The sequence below is a fragment of the Ambystoma mexicanum genome, chromosome 11 (assembly GCF_040938575.1).
Source record: "Ambystoma mexicanum isolate Mex_15411 chromosome 11, UKY_AmexF1_1, whole genome shotgun sequence".
NCBI lineage: Eukaryota > Metazoa > Chordata > Amphibia > Caudata > Ambystomatidae > Ambystoma > Ambystoma mexicanum.
Window position 1 is genome coordinate 1,352,851,028 of NC_090934.1, and position 21,017 is coordinate 1,352,872,044.

Sequence of the window (21,017 nt, forward strand, 5' to 3'; positions counted from 1 at the left end):
CCCCGCCGGGGATTTCACGGGGGTCCTATCGATGGGCACAAAAGAGGACTCCCTCCGAGGTGGCAGGGAGACTCTGAGCCCCGAGGTCGCCACCACTGGTGTAGCCTCCACAGGCTGAGCCAGGGCCGCCGCGACAGTATCGATAGAGGGCTTGGCCGGATGGATTAAGGACTTCACCACCTTAGGTGCGCTCACCTCCTTATCCTTGAGGGAGGGGGGGGACACTGCCTCGCTCACCCTCCGATGGGGCCTTCGAGCTCGACCGGGGCCTCTCCAGGAGCTTCGCCGGGTGCTCAGCCTTCCTCTTACCCGACCCAGAGCGTTGGCTCGTGGTTGATGGCGCCGGGGAGGATGCGCCCTGCCTGGCGCCCGTAGAGCCCGACCGTTCGGCGCTCCCGGTGCCAGCGGACTCGCGGTGCTTGGCCTTCTGTTGGACCCCCGTCGCCGGGGTGCCCTCAAAGGTCTTAGAAGACCGCTCGGGCTTCTTCTCGCCTGACGGGCTCTTTCCTTCCAGCCAGTTGGCGAGACTTTGATAGCGGTCCTTCATGGTCCGCTCCGACATATTGCCGCAAAACGCACAGTCCTTCTCCACGTGCGTCTTGTCCTCATGTAGGCAGTAAAGGCAAAGTGAGTGTTCGTCCTCCTTAAAGACATTCTGAAGCTGGCATCCAGGGCAGACCCTGAACAGCTTTCCGGGCGTCGAGCTTCCCTTCTCCTGGGCCATGTCCGAGATGGGCCTGAGAAACTTCTGGAATCCTCCAAAAGCGTGGCTCGACGAAATCTGCACCCTTGAGGGGCATAGACGAATCTGACACGGGTCCCCGTTGATCGGATGAAGAAACGGTGGAGCTTGAGGCTCTTTTGACCGAAAAAAGAGAAATTTTTCTGAGAAATAACGGGAAAAATAGCACCAACGCTCGAGAGCAATAGCACGAGGATCCCAACACTTGAACGTGCGGTAAAAATCTGAAGATGGCTGCCAGAGGCGGGGCTTAGGTAGAGGGCAGTCATTGGCTGTGGTCATTATGACGCAGAGATCAGTGATTGGTTACTACTACGAAAGACAGATCAGAAACGAAACTGATACTGATTTTTTCTTTACCGAGGATTCCCAGCCTGACGACAGGGAATATTCATGAGCATGTGAATCCATGCTAGACCCCATGCTGGAGAATGATGTTTCTGAGAATGTTGGATTAGAAGGAGTAGATGAGTCTATGTCAGAAGGCCCTACCACTCCTCTACCTGCTCAGAGACCACAACCTTTGTCTACAGGGACCCCATCAGGTCCTACACTCACTCCTAAATGTATTGCCCTTGAGAAAATTAGACTTGAATTGGAAGTGAAACGTATTGAGGCACAAACTGCCATGAAACATCAAGAGTTAAGGCTCAGGGAAATGGAGATGGGTCATGCTTTAGAGATGAAGAAATAGTCTTTGGAAAGTGCTTCTCTCCCAGAATCTTCTAGGTCTTCCAGCCCTAAGATACCCCGTATCCCAAAGGAAATGATTGGTGTAAGACTAAACTTGATGTTTTGGATTGGTTAGCATTGTTTGAGTATAATCATGGGATTCAGGGTATCGCAGGGAATCAGTTGATTCCTTGGCTTTTCTCTAGGCTCCCCACTGTTGGAAGTGATGCTGTAATGGAGTTGGGGGAGGAGGATAAGCAGGGTTATGAGTGTGTGACCCCCTTCCAAGTACGTTAAGAGGTTTAGGACCCTCAAAAAGCATGATGGTACCCCTTGGGCTACCTGGGTTTGAGAATGTTTGAAAAACTTAGATGGTTGGGTTAAGGGTTACAAAGTGAACACTTATGAAGGTTTGAGGAATCTTGTTATGTGGAGTCAATTTATGATGCCCGCTCTCCTGAGCTTAGACATCACTTGGCAGATTCAAAGGAGATAGATCCTAAGAAGTTAGCTAAGGCTGCTGACTTGTGGGTTGCCAACAGTGCTACTCACAAGGATTCTGTGGCAACTCTGAAGAAAGATGAGGGGAAAGCAGCCAAAGAAATATAACAAGGGGAATTCCAATATCTCCCATCCAAAAGAGGGCCACAAACAACCAGGGTAAGCCACAAGGGAAACCGGATCAGACTAGTGTACCATCTGGACCCAAACCAGATGGAGGTCAGAACAAACCAATTCATCAAAGCATTTGGGAAATGTTATGCTTCTGGGTCAACTGACCATGTGAACGGGGATCCCAGATGTGAGGGTAAACCTTCAAGGGTCCACACTGTCTCCTTAGCCTTCTCCCAGGTGGATGTACTACCTATGGCCAGTGGCAAATTTCAGTTACTAGCTGATGAGCCCACGAGAGTCTCTGCTAGTATTTTAGTGTCCTTGGGACTTTGGGAACAACAGAACCTAGAGGTATATAACTCAATCCCAGATAATACTAAAGAGTATTACAAAGATAGTGTGCTTGTGGATGGTCAGGAAACACCTGCCATCAGAGACAATGGAGCCAGCATAACTGTGGTTGATGAATGTTTTTTCAAGGTAGAGGATGTTGCTAAGGCACCAAAACACCTAACCATGTTAGCTGGAGGCCCTGTGCAAATGGTTCCCCAGTTACCAGCTCTCATCCAGTGCAATGACATGACAGTCAGAATACCAGTTAGTGTACAGAGTGACGTACCTGGGAGGGTTCTGTTGGGTAATGACCTAAATACTCTTGGAGTTGTGTCTAGTACCCCGAGACCTCCCAGTAAAAGGAAGCAGGAGCTCACAAGGTCTGCAAGGGAGAAAACCTTGTGAGGCTCTCCTGGGGACTTGATAGAAGAAGCTATCACCCCAAATCCACAGGACTTACTTACTGCTATTGCAAGTAACAGATAAAGGGGAAGCCGCCCATGTCTACCAGAAAGAAAACAGCAAGCCCCCCTGTGCCTACAAGGACATCACCAAGACTGTCCAAAGTCACACCTGTGACTCCTCCACGAGCTGAGGCAGAGTGTGAGGTTCAACCCTGTGTGGTTCCACCGGATACTAAGGACTCAGATCTGGGAGAAGATCTTACTCTAGGTGGAGATCTAGACCCTGTTTAACATCCTGAGCTGCAGTCTTTACTGGCAGAAGGTGGACCCAACAGGGCAGACTTCAGCAGAGGACAAAGTGTCCTACTCTTGAAGGTCTTCGCCTACAGGCAGCTTCTCAGCTCGATGGGGAAGAGCCTGGGAAGTATAGGTTGCACTGGGAAGATGGCCTCTTCTACAGTGAACCGACTGAGTCAACCCCTGGAGACTGCAATAGACTTGTAGTGCCTCTAGTGAACCGACTCTAGTTCCTACAGTTAGCCCACGAGATACCTTTGGCTGGTCAATTAAGTTTTAAGAAGACCAAGGAAATGCTCTCACTCTTCTTCTACTGGGCTAAGATGGGTTCAGAAGTAGATAAATTCTGTAGGAGCCGTCACACTTGCCAAACCTCTGGCAAGAGTGGAGCCAAGAATGTGGCACCCCTGGTGCCTCTCCCAGTGTTGGGAGTTCCTTTTCAGAGGGTAGGGATTGACATTATTGGTCCTCTTGATCCTCCCACATCTTCAGGTAACAGGTTTATCCTGGTTGTAGTACACCATGCTACTAGGTATCCTGAATCAATACCTATGAGAACTGTTACGGCTCAGGCTGTGGCTAATGTAAGGAAGCCACCAGACATGGTAAGTAGAAAGCAGTTTATTTGCTCTGTCTTAAGCAGTATACTATAAAGACCCCCAACACAGTCAGCATCCAGGGTACAACTGACTAAACTCAAGCATAAACATATTGATGTCTTATCATTCCAGAATGGCACAGGAACAAGGAATCGATTTTGGAATCACAGATAGCTTGCCATAAACATAGCAATGGCAGAGACACATAGCAACAACAAATCATAAAGCATTAGTCATTTATACAACAGCTAAGGCCCTACTTGGTATCTTTACCAGAGTACGTTTTCTTAAGGAAGTGATATCTGACAGGGGATCAAATTGTCCCACTACATGCAAGCCATGTGGAAAACCTGTGGAGACACTTAACAAGTTCTCTACTGCCTACCATCCACAAACCAATGGACTGGTGGAGAGGTTTAACAGAACTATGAAGAACATGATCGGTGCTTTAGAAGAACCCCTTAAAGAAAGTGGGACCTTCTACTGCCATGCCTTCTCTTTGCATATAGAGAAGTCCCTCAGGAGGGAGTAGATTACAGTCCCTTTGAACTTCTATATGGCCATCCAGTCAGAGGTCCATTGGCCCTGATTAAGGAGGGGTTGGAGAGTGCTCCTTCCCCCAAGCCAGTCAGAGTGACTGACTATGTGTTAGGTCTCTGGAGGAGAATGTCACACATGATGGCAGAGGCAAGTGATAACTTGAGGGCTGGTCAAGCTCTGGTCAAACATTGGCACAACCAGAAGGCTAACATGGTTGAGTTTACTCAAGACCAGCTTGTTCTTGTTATGGTGCCCACAAGGCAGAGGCCCTTGCAGGACAAATGGCTAGGACCCTTCAAAGTTGTGGGTAAACTTGGAAAGGTGAACTATCTGGTGGACTTTGGCAATCCTAAGGAGGCTCCTAGAGTCTTTCACATCAACCGTTTGAAGGCTTATGTCTCTAGACCTGAAATGGAAGCTTTGCTCTAGCTTCAGCTCAGGAGGAGGAGAGCGAATCTCTACCTGATCTTCTCAGAGGCTTACCTTTAGATGAGAAAGTGGAAGGAGTTAATCTCTCTTCCAGTCTAACATCTGACCAGCAGGATGAGTGCAAATTACTGTTAAATCAGTTTGCCTCCCTGCTCTCACTTTCACCAGGCTTGACCCCTTGGGGCCAGCATGATATCCTCACTGGTGACTGTTTGCCTGTGAAAAGCAGGGGGTACAGAAACTACTAAGACGGTCAATCTGCCTGCAAGGGTTTGATTTTACCATTGAGCACAGAGCAGGAAGTCACCACCAAAATGCTGATGATCTCTCTAGGATGTTTATAACCGACTAAAGGTATGAGATACATCCAGGAGTGGATTAGATCCTCCTGTCCATTAGTCTCAGGGGAGCGCAAATGTTAGGGAGAATTCTCATTTAGGGCTAATTTCCCTCATCTAGTGAGTCCCTAAGCAGCTTTGCTTGATTTCTGGGGTTTTTTTTTTCCACCTGGTAAGAGTGTGTGCCTTTATCCCACTCTTACATGTGTTTTGCCATGTGCCTTAGGGGGAGGGTCTGAACCCCGCCCCCGCTTGGTCTTCTCCGGCAGGGCGGATTTGGGCCTCTCGAGCTTGCCCGGATGATCTGACTTCCTCTTGACCGAAGATCCTGAGTGTTGACTAGTGATGGAGGCTGAAGATGTCGAACACCGCCCTGGCCGCCAAGGAGCCCGTCGCAATAGCGCTCCCGGTGAAAGTGGATTTGCAGTGCTTAGTCTTCTGTTGGACCCCCACGGAGGGGCGCCCTCAAAAAGTCTTAGAAGCCTGCTCAGACTTCTTGGAACTGGGAGAAACATGCTGCTGGGAGCTACCCAGAGCAGGGGCCTTGTACTGTAGCCACTTCTTCAGCCGCCTGTGCCGATGCTTCATCGTACAAGGGGCCATCTCCTGGCAAAACGCACAATCCTCCTTGTGCGTCGGGTACAGGCAGTAAAGGCATTTGGAATGCTTGTTGTCCGAAAAGACATTCTACGACCCGGAGCTGGAGCAGATCTTGCACAGGGCAGCTGAATCCTTCTCCTCTGACATTGTCCATGCGGCGTAGGCCTGAAGACTCTTCTGGAAGACTCCACGAAAAAACCTGACATAATTCGCCCTTGAGGTGCGCCAAGAATCCGAAAATGGGTCCCCGTTAATGGAATAGGTTGATCAATGGAGCACAAGGCCCGATTGATTGAAAAATAGAATAATATTCTTCGAAAAAGCGAAACACGCAGTAAAAGCTCGAGAGCTAAACAAGAGGACTCCCAATACTTCACTGTGCGGTACAAATCGGAAGATGGCTGCCTGAGGAGGGGCTTATGTAGAGGGCAGTCATTGAGTGGGGGCAGTGTGTATTTGTATTTTGTTTATTTGTAACGCGCACCATCCGGCCCGGTGGCATCAGGGCGCAGCTTGAGCTTATATACATACATACATAGCTTACATACATAGTTATATCCATGAGAAATACGCAAACAGATATATACATGAATTACAAAAGGTAGTTAAGGTGAGGCATAAAGACAGAAAAAGTACAACCCACAGAGCTAAGTGGATAGATGCGTAGTAGAAAAGAGGAGCGATAGTCATAGTAAACTTGAAGTATTTAACAGATTAACAGAGTAGTCGGTGACGAGGCAGGCGACTGTGAAGCTATGGCGTATAGCGCAAGTGTAGGAGTGCCTCAATTCTGATCAAAGAGCCACGATTTCGTTTTCAGCTTAAGGTGTTAAATGAGTCCTCAGATCTGATGGTTCACAGGGAGGGAGTTCCACAGCTTAAAAGCTAGGACAGGGAAGCTCGCGCCCCCTGCTTTTTGCAGTTTGAACCTTGGAATCGATAGGCTATGGGCCTGGACAGTTCTTTGAGGTCGGGTGGAAGAATGGAGGGAGAGCCGGTTGCAGAGGTAGGGGGGCCTTGTTGGCTAGGCATTTGTGCGTAAGGGTGAGTGTTTTCAATGAGATTCTCTGCTTGACAGATAACCAGTGTAAGTTAGATCTAGATTCGGAAATGTGGTAGTTTCTAGGAATGTTTAGGGCTGCCCTTATGGCATTGTTCTGGGTAATTTGTAGTTTATTCAGATTCCCTTGGCTAGTCCCTAAGTGGAGGGCACTGGAATAGTCAATTTTAGACATAATGAGCGTTCTGGCTAAGGTGACGCAGTTCGGGATAGTCAGAAATTGTCTACAAGCTGCAATAAGTTTACAAGTGTAAGCAGAGGCTGATCTGACTGCATTAGTTTGTCGAGACAAGGATAGGGTGGCATCAAGGTAAAAACCTAATGTTTTTGTGTCTTTGGAGACTTTAATGTTGTTTCCATCTATGATAAATGATTGGTAGGAGGGATCTAGTTTGCTAAGACGTTGCGAGGAGCCCAAGATGAGGAGCTCTGTCTTGTCGTCATTGAGGCATAGCTCGTGCTGGGCCAGCCAAGCCTGGATGACCAGATAAAGGTCGTTCAAGGCCTTGGTGTCAACTAAATAGTCGCCAGTGATGGGGATGAGTATCTGGGTGTCGTCGGCATAGTTGGTATAGGAGATACCTAGATAAGCAAGTACATCAAAGAGCGGTTTAGTGAAAATGTTAGAGAGCGGGTGACACGCAAGATCCTTGGGGAACGACGCAGTGGACTGGAGCGGGGTCAGCGGCTGCAGAGGGTGAGAAGACCCTCATGGATCTGTTGCTCAGGAAGAATTTGATCCATGCCGCGGCTGAGTCTGAAAAGTGTGTAGCAGAGTGAAGGTGCCGGCATAAGATTTGGTGGTTAACCAGATCAAAAGCAGCAGAGAGGTCTAGGAGAAGTAGCATAGCTAGTTTCCCATTGTCTTTCAGGACCTCATTTGGGTTTTTAAGTCTATCAGAGCCGTTTCAGTCCCATGTCTGGGGCGGAATCCACATTGTCGTAGGCCTAGAAGATTATTAGATTCCAAGTAGTCTTGGATCTGCAGGTATGCCGCGCGGTCTATAATCTTAGACAAGAACGGGACGGTGGTTATGAGTCTGAAATTAGTGGGCATGATTGGGTCTAAGGATGGTTTTTTCTACAGTGGGGATCACCCATGCATCCTTGAGGTTATCAGGGACGGTGCCGGTTTTGAAAGGAGTTAATAAAAAGACCGTGATGAATGGGGCCAAGTCGTGGGCAGAATCCTTAATGATAGGAGCAGAGCAAGGATCACCTTGGCAGTTTGAAGGTTTGATTCTCTTGATGTCTTCTACCTCAGCGATAGTGAGAGGGGAGAAGGCAAATGGATTAATATTAGGCGAATCTATAGGGGCAACCCTTACAATGGTGGGTGGACGGTTGTCAGCTTCAGGCTGTCTTGTTGGTCTTTAATTTTAGATTGTAGCGTAGAGATTTTATTCAGTAGAGCGGACTGGATGTTAGCACACCATTTACTGTCTTTAGTGCAAGTGTCAGGGGGGGCGGCTGGAGATTCAAGTTCTTTTAAGATCTTAAAAAGTTATTTTGTGTTCGAGTCTGCTTGCAAGATACGGTTAAGGGACTCCTTTTTAGCAGTGATAATGGCGTCTTTGTAGGTGAGGGAGGCAAGGATGAAACCATCTTTGTGCTCGTGCTCGTCAGATGGGTGACTGTTCCAGCGATTTTCAGCGCAGCGTTTAGCTTTTCGAAGCACTCTTAACTGTGGTGTAAACCAGGAGTTCAGATATGCACGTGGTTTAGACTTCCTAAGTTTGATAGGGACGATAGAATTTATGGCCGTGAGCATAGTACGATTGTAGGTGTCTGCTAAAGATGTAGGGTCATTGCTGGAGTATGTGGCAGCATTGAGAGATGGAAGTAGCAATGGGAGTAGTTTCTCCTTGGTTATGTCTCTTATTTCTAGTGGGGAGGGCCGGAGCCATCATAGTCGGGGCACATGGGCCGCTTCAATGTTGAAGGTGATGATGCGATGGTCAGACCATAAACAAGGGGTATTGGAGAGGACATTATTACAGTTGGAACGGGCTAACTAGTCAAGGGTCCTCTTTAGTATGGGTGGGTTCTTGAATGTGCATAGTGAAGCCGAAGTTAGTTAGTACGTTCTCCAGGACAGATGCAAAGGAGTCTTTAGGGTCACGAAGTCCCAGATTGAGGTCACCGTGGAGGATAATTTGCAAATTGGTTTTAGTTTTGTCGAGCAGAAGGGTGGATATTTCGTCAACAAAGGAGGGTGCAGGACCCGGGGGTCTGTAGACAAAGATGGATTGTGCCGGTTTGGTTGGGCGTATTATCGTATGTACCATAGCTCAGCGATTGGTTGTTAGGAGAAAGACAGTTCAGAAATTAAAGCGAAACTGATTTTTTCTTTACTGAGTATTATCAACCTGACGATGGAGGATATTCATGAGCATGTGAATCCAAGCCAGACCCCATGCTGGAGATATTGGGTTGCAGCCTTTTTGTCCCCCAATAGGTTTTTGACAAAATCCTTGGCGAATTGGGTTTCCCGAGTTTGAATTAGGAAATTATCTGCTGCGTTCATGAGCAGGTCTCTGGAGGATAGCTCAGTGACAACATGCTCGCCTTGGAAGCAAGACAACACGAGAAAAACCGTTAGGATCCCCGGGTCTGCGCTTAGAAACCTCTGGGTATTAAGCGTGTTATAAATAACCCATTATATCATGTAATTAAATTGCAGTTAGTTATCCACCGACGGGTCTACATGATATGGAGAGGTTAAGACGTAGTCTTCATCATACTAATGATCCAACGCCTGTTAGGAAAGATTTCGTAATTGTAGGTAATTTTCCTTCCATGTGGCAACCCCTAAACTTTTTGCTGTTGTTTTTCACCTTGTTCTTGACTTTGCCAGAGAAGTGCAGCCTTCTGCCGCACTCCTCTGGGCTTTCGCTCCTTTCTTACGGGGAAACTGACATGCCCTTAAAACAGTCAGTACCAGGGAACGCTGTTTCCCGTAGTTTCTTTTATCATGTTGCGGCTTTAGTGCAACATGACACAAGAGGGCACTGTAAGCTAAGTTACAGCTCTCTTGGGTCTCTAGCCTTCTACAGGCCCTAGATACTCGTTTAGGATTGTATCCGATCGGTGCAAGTAATTCAGGGACGGGAATGGTGGCAGCGATCGTTTTCTTGTGTTTTGAGCTCCTTTTGGCGTTCTAAGCGCGTTTCTCGCGCTTAACCCAAAATGGTGGCCTGGCTCCCAAAATGGCCAGACCACGAGGCTCCTTTGTCCTGTCCGCTGACCGTCTTGCTCCCTTCACCTTCCCCAGGTCGAGCCAACCCGGGGCCTTCCTTATTTGGGCATGTACTTTCCCGCGAAACACGGATGCTTTCGCGGGCTTCTACATGTCTTTTGTGTGCCTCCAGGATGTGGGCTGGGATGTCTGGTCCCAATACACATCCTGGGTGCCAGAGAGTCTAGGGTGGTGTGAATGCCTGGGACCACCGTGGTCCGTGATTGGTCCACGAATGGTGTGAGTGTTGATGAGCGGATCTCCCATTGGGTCCCCTTCGTTTTGGCGCGAAGGGAACCGTGGATAAGAGGGGGCTGGAAACACCACTACCATGTCGATCTCCTGAGTTCCCACGAACGAAGGAATACAGGAGCCAAGTATCCTGCAACCAAGAGGCTGGACCGAGGAATCGCTGGTGACCCGCTGAAGGACTTCCCCTCTGCACTGCTGTCGCCTTGTGAAACCCTTTTCACCTTTGATCGAACCAGAAGGCCTGTACTGGTACTTCGATCCTTTGGAATAGCGGGAAAAGCTATTCTCGGCATCCTCACCATCTCCTGCCAGTAAGCCTTCGGAAGCGTCTCTGGGCCATCCAGCTGACTGACCAGCTTACACGGGAGTCTTGCTCTGTAAATGCCGCCAGGTTGTGTAGTATTTCGAGTCCTTGGCACTCTCACACGCTTCGTACACTTGGCGTTCCCAAGTCTGAAGTGAGTAGTGTACATTTGGCTCAGATACACACGGCCGCTCCGTTGCCCTGCTGTGGTAACAAACTGCAGGTTTCTTTGATTGGGACGTCTTTTTACTCAACACGACGAGGCGTTCCCTGCTCTTCTGAACCTGCCAGCTGCTGAAACTGACGCGGAGAAGCCTGGGTCTGCTTGCATCGGGGACCGGTGAGTAGCATAGCTAGGATCTGGTCGCCCTCCTGCAGGAGCCCATTGCTTTTCCCCGCTGTGTTAAACAGCACCCTTTTCCGTACTCGGGCTCTGCTTCTGCCCACTGTGAAGGCTGCGCTTGAGTCGCGGAACTTGTTCTCCTTCATTTGTGCACTGAACTGCCTGATTTCCTTAGAAGAGACTCCCCTTTTGCCCGTTGGCACCAGCGTGTGCAGGTACTTTTGAGCACAAGGCTCCACTCTTCGCAGGGCTCGGACTTCCATCTAGTTAGGTGCCTCTGAAGGCGAACTGGGTCTAAGCATTATTTCGCACTGCCTGTTTTCCTTCCCTTTTAGGTGGACTACATATTTCGTGCATATAACGCTTGAGACTTGTTGTATTTGTATATATATTGTGTTGATATGGTATGTGTTGGTTTAATATTGTGATATTGTGATTTTCTCGCTACGGTCATTGTTTTAAAGGCCTTAAAATAAATGTGTATATATTTTTTATATAACACCTGTTTGGAGTAGTTTGTAAGTGATCTTGCTTTGTGTGCTCATTGCGGGCTTTCAGACACCCTCACCCCTCTTGAGACCTAGTCTTGACCACCGCGATCGCTACCTTGATTGGTCTGGCTCGTCCAGAGGTTACCCTGTTCCAAGTAATTAGGTTGGCCTTCTGAACTTCTGCGCCACCAGGACAGAGTTCAGAAATCCGTCTTAACAACGCCCCCGAGTTATCTTGCTCCTCAGTCTGTATTGGGATCATAGGGATCAAATTGGTCTAGGTCTTGCTAAGGGCCGACTTGAAGGGTGTCTGGCAGAGCTGTTTTTGCTCGCGTTTGTAAAGATGTGGTGCCACTAGTTGCTGCCGTGTTTTCTAATCTTTGTATTGCCTCAGGATTTTTCACAAAAAAAAAACAAAAAAATGATTTCCTTTTTTTTATAATCCGCCATATAAAACATGCGCCTCAGTACTCTATCAATATCCTCAGCAGACCATGATGAGGAACCTGGAATGGTCACAGGAGTGGGAGTTAATTCTGGAGCAGGCTGCCCTTTGTGTTTCATAACTGCAGCTATAGAAGCCTCCCCCTGGGAAACTCTTTATGGGATGAACTCTTTCTCCCTATGGGAAAGTTGATTCTTCGAAGTGTTTTTCAGAAGTTCTCCCTTTAAGAAGTGTTTCAGGGACATGGTTTTGCACCAGATAAGACATCTTCAAAGTGTGCAGGTGTTTTACAGATTTCGACGTTAATGAAGATTGTCCATTTTCGGCGGGCGGGAGAGCCGGAGCCGCTCTTTCGACGCTCGGTCTATGACTGCTGTATTGGACACAGTGTCCGAGTCAGATTTATCGCACAACTTTGGGGGCCTGTCGTGAGGCAAACGTGATCTCGAAAGCCCAGAGGACAGAGCTAGTGGATCATCCCCTCAATGCTGTGTGCTCGACTTCTTGCCTTGGGGTATGTGATTTGTGTGGGATGATGTGTGTGCTAATGCCGCAGGGTGTCGTCCCCGTAAGAGCGCTGCCGACCTGTCTGATGGGATCGGGGGCTAGCACGTGGGACTCCAAAGGGTCTCCATCGCCTTCATCTTTCGAAAATACATCGATGCTGCGCCGCTGGACGCACCCTCCCAGTCCATGGCGGTGGCCCAAATGTTTTGTCTTTTGGTGCTTTAGTGTTTTGGATTTGAAAAGCTGACAAGCTTTACAGTGAGTGTCGTCATTCCTTAGAAGGCAGAGGTTGCACACCAGGTGTTTGTCCTTTGGGGACATTTTTTTGTTGCAATTGAGGCAAAATCGAAAAGTTGTATTATCCATGATTGGTTGGAAAAGCAGCTTGGCGAATATAGAGGGGGAAAGGGGAAATATGCATTCTCTTAGTAGCCTAAGATATGACCGCCCTCCACTCTCACTACCGTCTGAGACGAGGCCCGAAGCGGCCTTCCAAGGCCGAAGGAGTGTCAAAGTAAGTTCTGCGTCCAACAACGTTTGTCCTTGAAACCGTTGTCGCAGATTATCATCGAAAAATTGCAGTATAAAAGACAGAAAGAGTAACTAGCTCTAATTAAGTTGTTAATCAATGGCGTTAGCCGAAGAGTAACTTCGTTTTAGCATCCAACCATGATGGCTGAAAAAAATCAATCCGAGTGACCGACACGTGAAGGACCATGGGTACAGTGGACATCACACTAGGGATATTACTGGCATGCCCAATGAGTTTCGAAAAATATAACTAATACTCCGCAGCTTCCACTAGATGTCGGTCTATGCATAGCATGTGATCTAAGCAGATTCCACAAGCCTCAGAAATATATTCTCAGATTCTGGTTAAATTGTTCTACAGTACCCGGATCACTAACCCACTCACCTGAATCTGTGTGGAGGTCCGATGGATCGTCGGATGAAATCTCCTTTCTCTCTCTCTCCAGGAGTTGTTGGACCTCTTGTTAATTGTTTTTCCCTTTTTATTGAAGAGGTAAGGACAGGCTCCTCCGGAGGCCACTTTGCCAATAAGGCTATTTGCCCAGCAGCGGGGACTCTGGGGAGCCCACCCCACACCAGGGAATAGCCTTGCCGAAAAACCCTGGTAAGTTCTTGTGTAGGTAATCCTGTCTTGGACTTCTGGTCCCAGCATGCAATGCTGAGGAGGATGTAAATGCAGGTCTTCCCGATGCGCAAAGGTCCGTGAACGGTTTGAATAAATCGACAGCAATCAAGTTAAAAAAAAATGAAGAAGCCACAGAAGGTAGGAAGAAGGACGCAGAGGGCTCCGTTCGGGAATGAAATGTTATGCTGTAGCTGAAAGACTCCGAGCGCGGAGTAGAAAAGGGGCGGGCCAGTGGAAAGAGGAGAGGGCGCTGCACCCAAACAGGGACGCAGAGCGAGAGCAGGAGGCAAAGCGGGTAAATAGCAGGCAAAGGAGGAAGCGGAAAGCAGGAAAGGGAAACGCCGCCTGAGAGCGGAACGGGAGCGTTGGAGAGCACTTCCTCAAACACTGGAAGTTTCAACGCAGGCGTGTTAGCAACTTCCGGGTAATTAAAGGAAGAGGAGGAAGACTAGAACGTGCACAGCATTTACTGACAAGAAGGTTAGTCCTTCCTCCATCTCTTCCACCTAAACCAGAGTTTCTACGGCCGGCGGATTATGACATATAGAATACATCACTTACTGTAATCGTATTTCTGATGCTTGCACCTGCTTAGATTCACATGCTATGCAAAGGCCGACATCTAGTGGTAGCTGCAGAGAATTACATTCGTTAACAGTGTGCCAGTAACAGGTTACTTACCTGTAACTGTTCTCCAGCATGGGTCTGGCATGGATTCACATGCTCATGGATATTCCCTGTAGTCTGGGTGGGAATCCTCGGTAAAAGAAAACACTTTCACTTTCAATTACAAACTGTCTTTCTCCTATAAACCAATCACTGAGCTCAGGGTCATAATGCCCCAATCCAATGACTGCCATCTCCCTAAGCCCCTCCTCGGGAAGCCGACTTCAGGTTTGGTAGCACGTAAAGTGGCAGTTTGACCAAGAAGAGCCACAGAGGGGCCGTAGGGAGGGTTCGCGTGTCAATCCATGCAAGACCCATGCTGGAGAACAACAGTTACAGGTAAGTAACTTGTTCCTTCTCCAGCATGGAGTCTGGCATGGATTAATATGCTCATGAATAAAGAATACATAGCAGTACATACACACACAACCACAGGAGGTGGCAAGGCTCAACAGAAGCAATTACTCTTACGTCCTCACCAGGCTCACCTTCAAGCGAACAGGTTGCATAACACTGCTTGGCCGACCCTGGACTCCTCTCGGGAATTCTTGTAGAAGCAGTTGCATTTCGTGAAGGTGTGCTTAGACCTCCACATAGCTGCCCTGCAGATGTCCAGCAGGGGCATACCAGACAGCAATGCCGTTGTCGCCGCAATCACGCTGGTAGAACTGGCGACCAAGCAGCGGTCAGTTTGCCAACGGTGTGACAATGAGTGATGTAGCCGGAGAGCCACCTAGAGATGGAAGCCTTGGACAAGGCCTTCCCATGGTTCACAGGACCAAATTTCACAAAATTTGAGAAGTCTTCCGGAAACTCTTCGTGCAGCCACATAAAACTTCAGCACTCGAGCCACATCCAGCGAGTGCAAGTCCTTTCAGCCGGCGATGAAGACGTCGGAAAAAACACAGGCAACACCAAGGGTTTGTTGAGATGAAATTCCGACGGAACCTTGGGCATGAAGGAGGGGAGCGTCCACAGCACCACCCTCGTCTCGTGGAAAAGTCAAATGGGGGCGCTTGTAGGACAGGGCCTGGATCTCACCTACTCTCCTGGCAGAGGTGATGGGCCACGAGGAAAGCGGTCTTCCAAGAAAGGAACGAGAGGAGCTTGATGCATAGGCTTGAAGGGGGCCCTAATGAGCCTAGTCAGCACCACGTTGAGTTCCCACGCCGGGGCAGGCGCCTTCACCAGCGGAAACGATTGGAACAGTCCTTTGATGAACTTCTTGACTGGAAGGTGTGACCAAAGAGAAGACCGACCTAGGGACCTGGTGTAGCAGGAGATAGCCGCCAGATGCACTTTGATGGAGGTATTAGCCAGCCCTGACGTATCCACCAACAAGAAGTATGGAAAGACTTGGGGGCCGTGACCCTCAGAGGGTCAAACTTCTGCAAACGGCATCAAGTCGCGAAACGCGTCCTTTAGGGCGTGTAGCACTTAAGAGTAAACAACGCCCTGGCAAGGACCTCCCTGCAGTCTGCCGGTAGCTCATACCCACCAAACTCTAATGCTGCAGGAGCCATGCCTTCATGTCCAGCGATCCTAGGTCGTGGTGCAGGATTGCGCCTCCTTCCCTGGCGAGCAAATCAGCAACCACTGGTAGCTTGACTGGAGGAGACGCCGACAATTCTGGAAAGGTCCAGGTAGCAAATTTGCCTCAGCCACGCTGGTGCAACGAGGATCATCCTGCACCGGCTGAGTTGACTGATGACTTGTAATAGTAGAGGCAACGGAGGAAACGCGTACAGGAACAGGATTTCCCACGAGAAGGAGAATCCGTCCCCCCCTGCTCCCCGGCTGGGGGAAGCTACTGGCGAACCTCTGGCACTTCGTGTACGCCACCGTCGCAGACAGATCAATCTGGATTGCGCCCCACCTGAGGAAGAAGTTGTCCACTTGATCCTGCCGAAGCTGCCGCTCGTGGCAAGAGCGCAGCTCCCTGCCGAGAGAGTCGGTGACAGTTTTTTACTCCCGCCAGGTGAAAAGCAACGAGAAACATACCCTGGGCGACAGCCCAGTGCCACAATTCCTGCGCCTCTCTGGAGAGCGCTGGGGTTCTGGGGGGGCCCCCCCCTGCTTCCTGAAGTAAAATATTGTGGGGGTATCGTCCGTGAAAACCCTCACCACTTTGCCCTTGAGAGATGGAAGCAATGACTTGAGGGCCCAAAACACTGCCTGCAGTTCCAGGACGTTGATGTGGAGCTCCTCCTCCTCAGGCAGCCACAGGCCTCTAGCGTGGAGACGTCCAGAGTGGGCTCCCCAGCCCTCCAGGGAATCATCAGTAGTGACAGTCTCCATGTACGGGGGGCTCTGGAAGTCTGTGCCCCAGCAACGTTGGGGCGCACAACCTACCGCCTTATTGCCAGACGGAACTCCTCGTCAAGCACAATCCTGTCCTTGAAGCTTCCAGACTCCTGGAACAGACGGGCGTCCCGGAATTCCGGGAGGGGTCACCTCCACATCCTGCAGAGCCTGATCAGGTAGATACACGACAACATCATGCTGAGCAGCGACTTGACCTCACTGTGGCGATGCCGCTAGGCAGGATACTGTGTTGAGCCTGGACCCCAGGAACTGAGCGTCCTGCAATGGAATCAAGGAGGACTTTGGATAGTTCATGAAGAACCCTAGATCCGTCAGCAGCTGGACGGTCCTCTCCGTGTGATCGATGTTGATGTCCCTTGACTTGGTACGGATGAGCCAGTCATCAAGGTATGGGTACACATGAATTATGGGAGCCAGGCACTTGGTAAAAACTCTGGGCGCCGACTTCAGTGCGAAGGTGAGAGCCATAAACAGGTAGTGCTATCCCGGTACGACGAAGCACAGGAACTTGCAATGTTTTTCGTGAATGGGGACGTGGTAGTCCGCATCCTCTAGATCCAGCGAAGACAGGAAGTCTACCTCCGCCAGTTGGCCGAGCACATGCTGCAACGTGGCCATCTGGATTTTTTGGGACTTGATGTAGTCGAGTCGTCGTAGATCGAGAATGGGCAATCAGCCCTCGGTCTTCTTTCTTACTAATTAGAATCTTGAGTAAACTCTGGAGCTCTGGAGCCGCTTCCGACCCAGCTCTAATCGCCCTTTTCGGTAACAAACCTCCAGCCAGAGCCAAAGGATGTGTTGTTCCTGCCGGACCACCGGTGGTATCCATCGACACTTCGCTGAAACTCCTAAGTGTGTCTGTGGGTGAGAGCGTCCAGCACCCATCAATCGGTGGAGAGGTATCCCCACGCGTTGACGAAGCTCGCCAGGCAGCCTTCCACTGGGGTGCAGGGGTGGAGGCCCGACGTCCTGTCCGGTTCAATCCCGTTTGGAGGCCGGCTCACCACCTTAGGAACCTTGATGATGGCGGCCACCTCCAAAAGGCATTTGAATGACACTTGTATGCTTCCCGAGTCGAGGAACAGGAGGGTTGGTGGTACGAGGATGAACCTCCACCAAAACCTTTTGATGATCAGCCTAACTTCCCTCCTGAGCAACGGAAGGTGCTGTTGCAGCATGCCGAGGGCACAGGCAGTCTTGGTCTTAATAGCCTGAAGATTCATCGACGCCCTTTACGAAAGGATTGTCTCTGTTAAAAACATGTACAGGACCCTCGTCTGAACTTCCTGCCTAAAGTTGGTGGCCTTCAGCCAGACACAACAACCGAGGCAAACCCTGTTTCCCATCTGGCGGAACCCAGTGTCCACAATGTCCAGGGCCACAGTGATGGTGTAGTCCGACGCCACCTCACCCTCCTGAAGGTTCTCCATCGCCTCAGCCAATGTGTCCTCTGGGAGGAAATCCAATAGCAGGGCCATCTTGTACCATAACTCCAGGTCGTACCTGGCCAGGATAGCCAAAGCATTTGCCACCTTGCCCATTGTTGCCGCTGAGTAAATGACCTTTCTACCCACAGCGTCCAACTTCTTCCCCTCGATGTCTGGGAGAACGGAGGCTGAATATGAGGGATTAGAGAACTTCTTCCTCACAGCCACCAAGATCAGAGTCCGGGGAGGGCTCGGACCGCAGACACTTGGGTGCAGACCCTTATTTCTTTTCTAGTCGGTCCCTTTTCGCCATAGCTGATGCGTGGTTTTTCAACAGTGCCAGGCCCTCATCCCAGACATCGGCCAGGAGGAGCACTGCCAGAATGGTCTTCCTTTTTGCCTCCCGTCGGCGATGCAGAAAGCTATCCGTCTCCTCAGGCGTAAACTGGAAGAGTTCCAATGTGCGGGCGACCATGGAGTGGAAGGAGCCCACTTCATCTGGGGTAGAAGCCCTTTGAGGAGGAGAGATCCCGCAGTCATCGGTGTGTCGTGTCCATCCCCGGATCCTTAAGGGGGCTGGGGGAGGGGCACTGGTGGCTGGTGCAGAGGCGTAGGGTGCAGCTTCCTTTTCTTCTGCGGTGGTGGACCCGGTGTCAACGGGGTTGCCCGGTGGTGCCGTCTGCATCCTCTTCTGCATCTCCGACACCAGCCTGTGGAGGGTCAAGAGAATGTCATGCAACAGATTGGTGCCGGGGGAGTAGGGTCGCTGGGCTCAACGCCTATGTCGTTGTTGCCCCCTCTGGGGACAACTGCCACACCCTTGCACCCCTTTTTTGGGTCCTGAGGGGTTGGTCTCAGGATAAGGGCTGGTGTCTTCTTTTCCAGCTTCTTTTCCACTGGTTTGGCCGAAGCCTCCCACCTAATGGGAAGAGCCACCCTTACCGTCGTAGGGGTACCCTGGACCGGGTCAGCCCCTTTTGCCTTCAAAAGGTCAGCCGCCACCAACTCGGTAGACTAGAAAGATTTAGCCTGGATCACCTGGGCTTTCACAGACAGGTCGGTCACTTTGTCCTGCTGTTTGGCCTTCTCCAATTTCTCCTGCAGATTCCATAGGGTAGCTAACTTACTCATCGACAAAGAACTGGAGCGATGGCTGGAGACTGAAGCCGCTTGGAGATGAATGCACCCTTGCCGTAGCAGAACGCGCCATGGCCATTGCAGAACCCGCTTGCACGGTGATCCTGACGGAAACAGACTTGCTGTGCTTGGCATTGTCTTGGGCACCCTCAAAGAACTTCGAAGCCCGCTCTAACTGGCTGGACCACGAGGAGGCATGCCTGTGTGAACCACAGGGGATAGAGGCCATGGTTTTGAGCCACGCTGACCGTTTTATGTGCCGATCCTTCATAGTGCGCTTGGTAAAGCCATGCCAGATCTTGCAATCCTCCTCCTTGTACGTCGGGTGAAGACAATAAAAAGGCACTGGGAATGCTCGTCCTCCACGAAAACATTCCTCAAACCGCAGCTGGTGCAGAGTTTGAAGAGGGAAGCCCCGTCCTTGTCCTATGACACGGCCTGGAGTGCAGTTCAGGCACAATGGCCTTCTGGAAACTTCCAAGGAGCAACACCCGACTATTCCACCCTTGAGGGGCGATGAAAGATGCTGACAAAAGGATCCCCGTTAGTCGGATGAAGAAATGATCAAACAAAAATAGGAATTTCTTAGAAAAAAGTGCAAAAACGTAGAAAGCCCTAAGGGCGAAACACGAGGACTCCCAACACTTGGACATGCAGTAAAAATCTGAAGATGGCTACCAGAGGAGGGGCTTAGGGAGAGGGCAGTCATTGGCTGGGGGCAGTATGACCCAGAGCTCAGTGTTTAGTTTATAGTAGAAAGACAGTTTGTAAACGAAAGAGAAACTTATTTCGTTTACTGAGTATTCCCAGTGTGACGACGGGGAATATTCATGAGCATGTGAATCCATGCTAGACCCCATGCTGGAGAATACTATCCCTAGTGTGATGTCTACTGTACCCATGGTCCTTCACACAGCGAGGTCCCTCAGATTGGTTTGTTTCCGACATGAGGTAGCATGAAGTGTAGCTTGAGTACAGATGTAATAAAGCAGATAGGTAGATAAAGCCAGAAAACATCTATGCACCTACTTCACAGGGGAGGAACGATGGGTGCATGTGAATCTAAGCAGATACAAGCATTAGAAATACGATTACGGTAAGTAATGTATCCCTTCTGAGGCCTGTGGGTCTGCTTAGATCACATGATATGCATATATTAGAGAGCAGTGTCTGGAGAAAGTAGTGGGTTGCTGCTTGTCCCACCTTTGAATCTGCTTTAGAATGTGAGTCAATGCAGTAATGCTGAGTGAAAGTATGTATATTTTAAAGAACCACCCTCCTTACATCTAGTTCATGGAGGTTTTTCTCCGCTAGTTTGAACGATTTTGAAAGAAAGCGGGTAGTTAAATGGATTTTCTAACATGGAACTTGGATATGAACTTGGGTGAAAAGCTAGGGTGTGCTCTTAGCACCAACTTGTCTTTGTGGGTAACAAAGAAAGGGTCTTGCACTGAAAGCTTGCAGTTCACAGACTCTTCTTATGGAGGTGATGGCCACCAGAAAAGCCGTGTTGTAGGTGTTTAAGGATGTATTTGTGCATAGCCTCAAAGGGAGGACTTATAAGCTTTGCGAGTATCGCATTGAGATCCCACCCTGGAGGCGGGACTTTCCACCAGAACACCTTGTTTTGAGAAGTGGTGTATGCGGATAGAGCCACTAGGTGAACTTTGATGGTGTTGAATACTAGGCCAGAGTCTAGTAAGCAGAGCATGTAATGAAGAATGTGTGATGGGGTACATTCGATAGGGTTTACATTTCTTGACTGGCACCATATTACACATTTTTCCATTTCCATAACAGTGTCTGGTGTTTAGTTTACGTGCCTCTTCGAGGATGTCCATTCACCTTTGAGTGAGGTAGTTTTAAATGACCAAACTGACTTCAGGAGCTAAGCTGCCAAGTTGATAGATTGAAGATGTGGGTGTAGCGTTGTCCCCCCCCCCCTGCCCCCGTGGTCGGGTGAGCATCTTTAAGGGGCACTGGAGCTTGATTGGATCGCACATTGCCAGTTTCACAGATGCGGAAACCAAGGTTGTCTCGCCAACGTAGGAGCAACCAGGATCAGAATTACTTGTTCCTGGTGCCTCTTATGCCCTA

The 21,017-nt window shown here is 49.6% G+C and overlaps 1 protein-coding gene across 5 annotated transcripts in view; it reads right to left on the reverse strand.

The window, feature by feature from the left end:
- ZNF280D (zinc finger protein 280D) overlaps positions 1-21,017 on the reverse strand; it is a 1,333,168-nt gene that overhangs the window by 914,350 nt on the left and 397,801 nt on the right. The gene's annotated exons all lie outside the window — the stretch shown is intronic.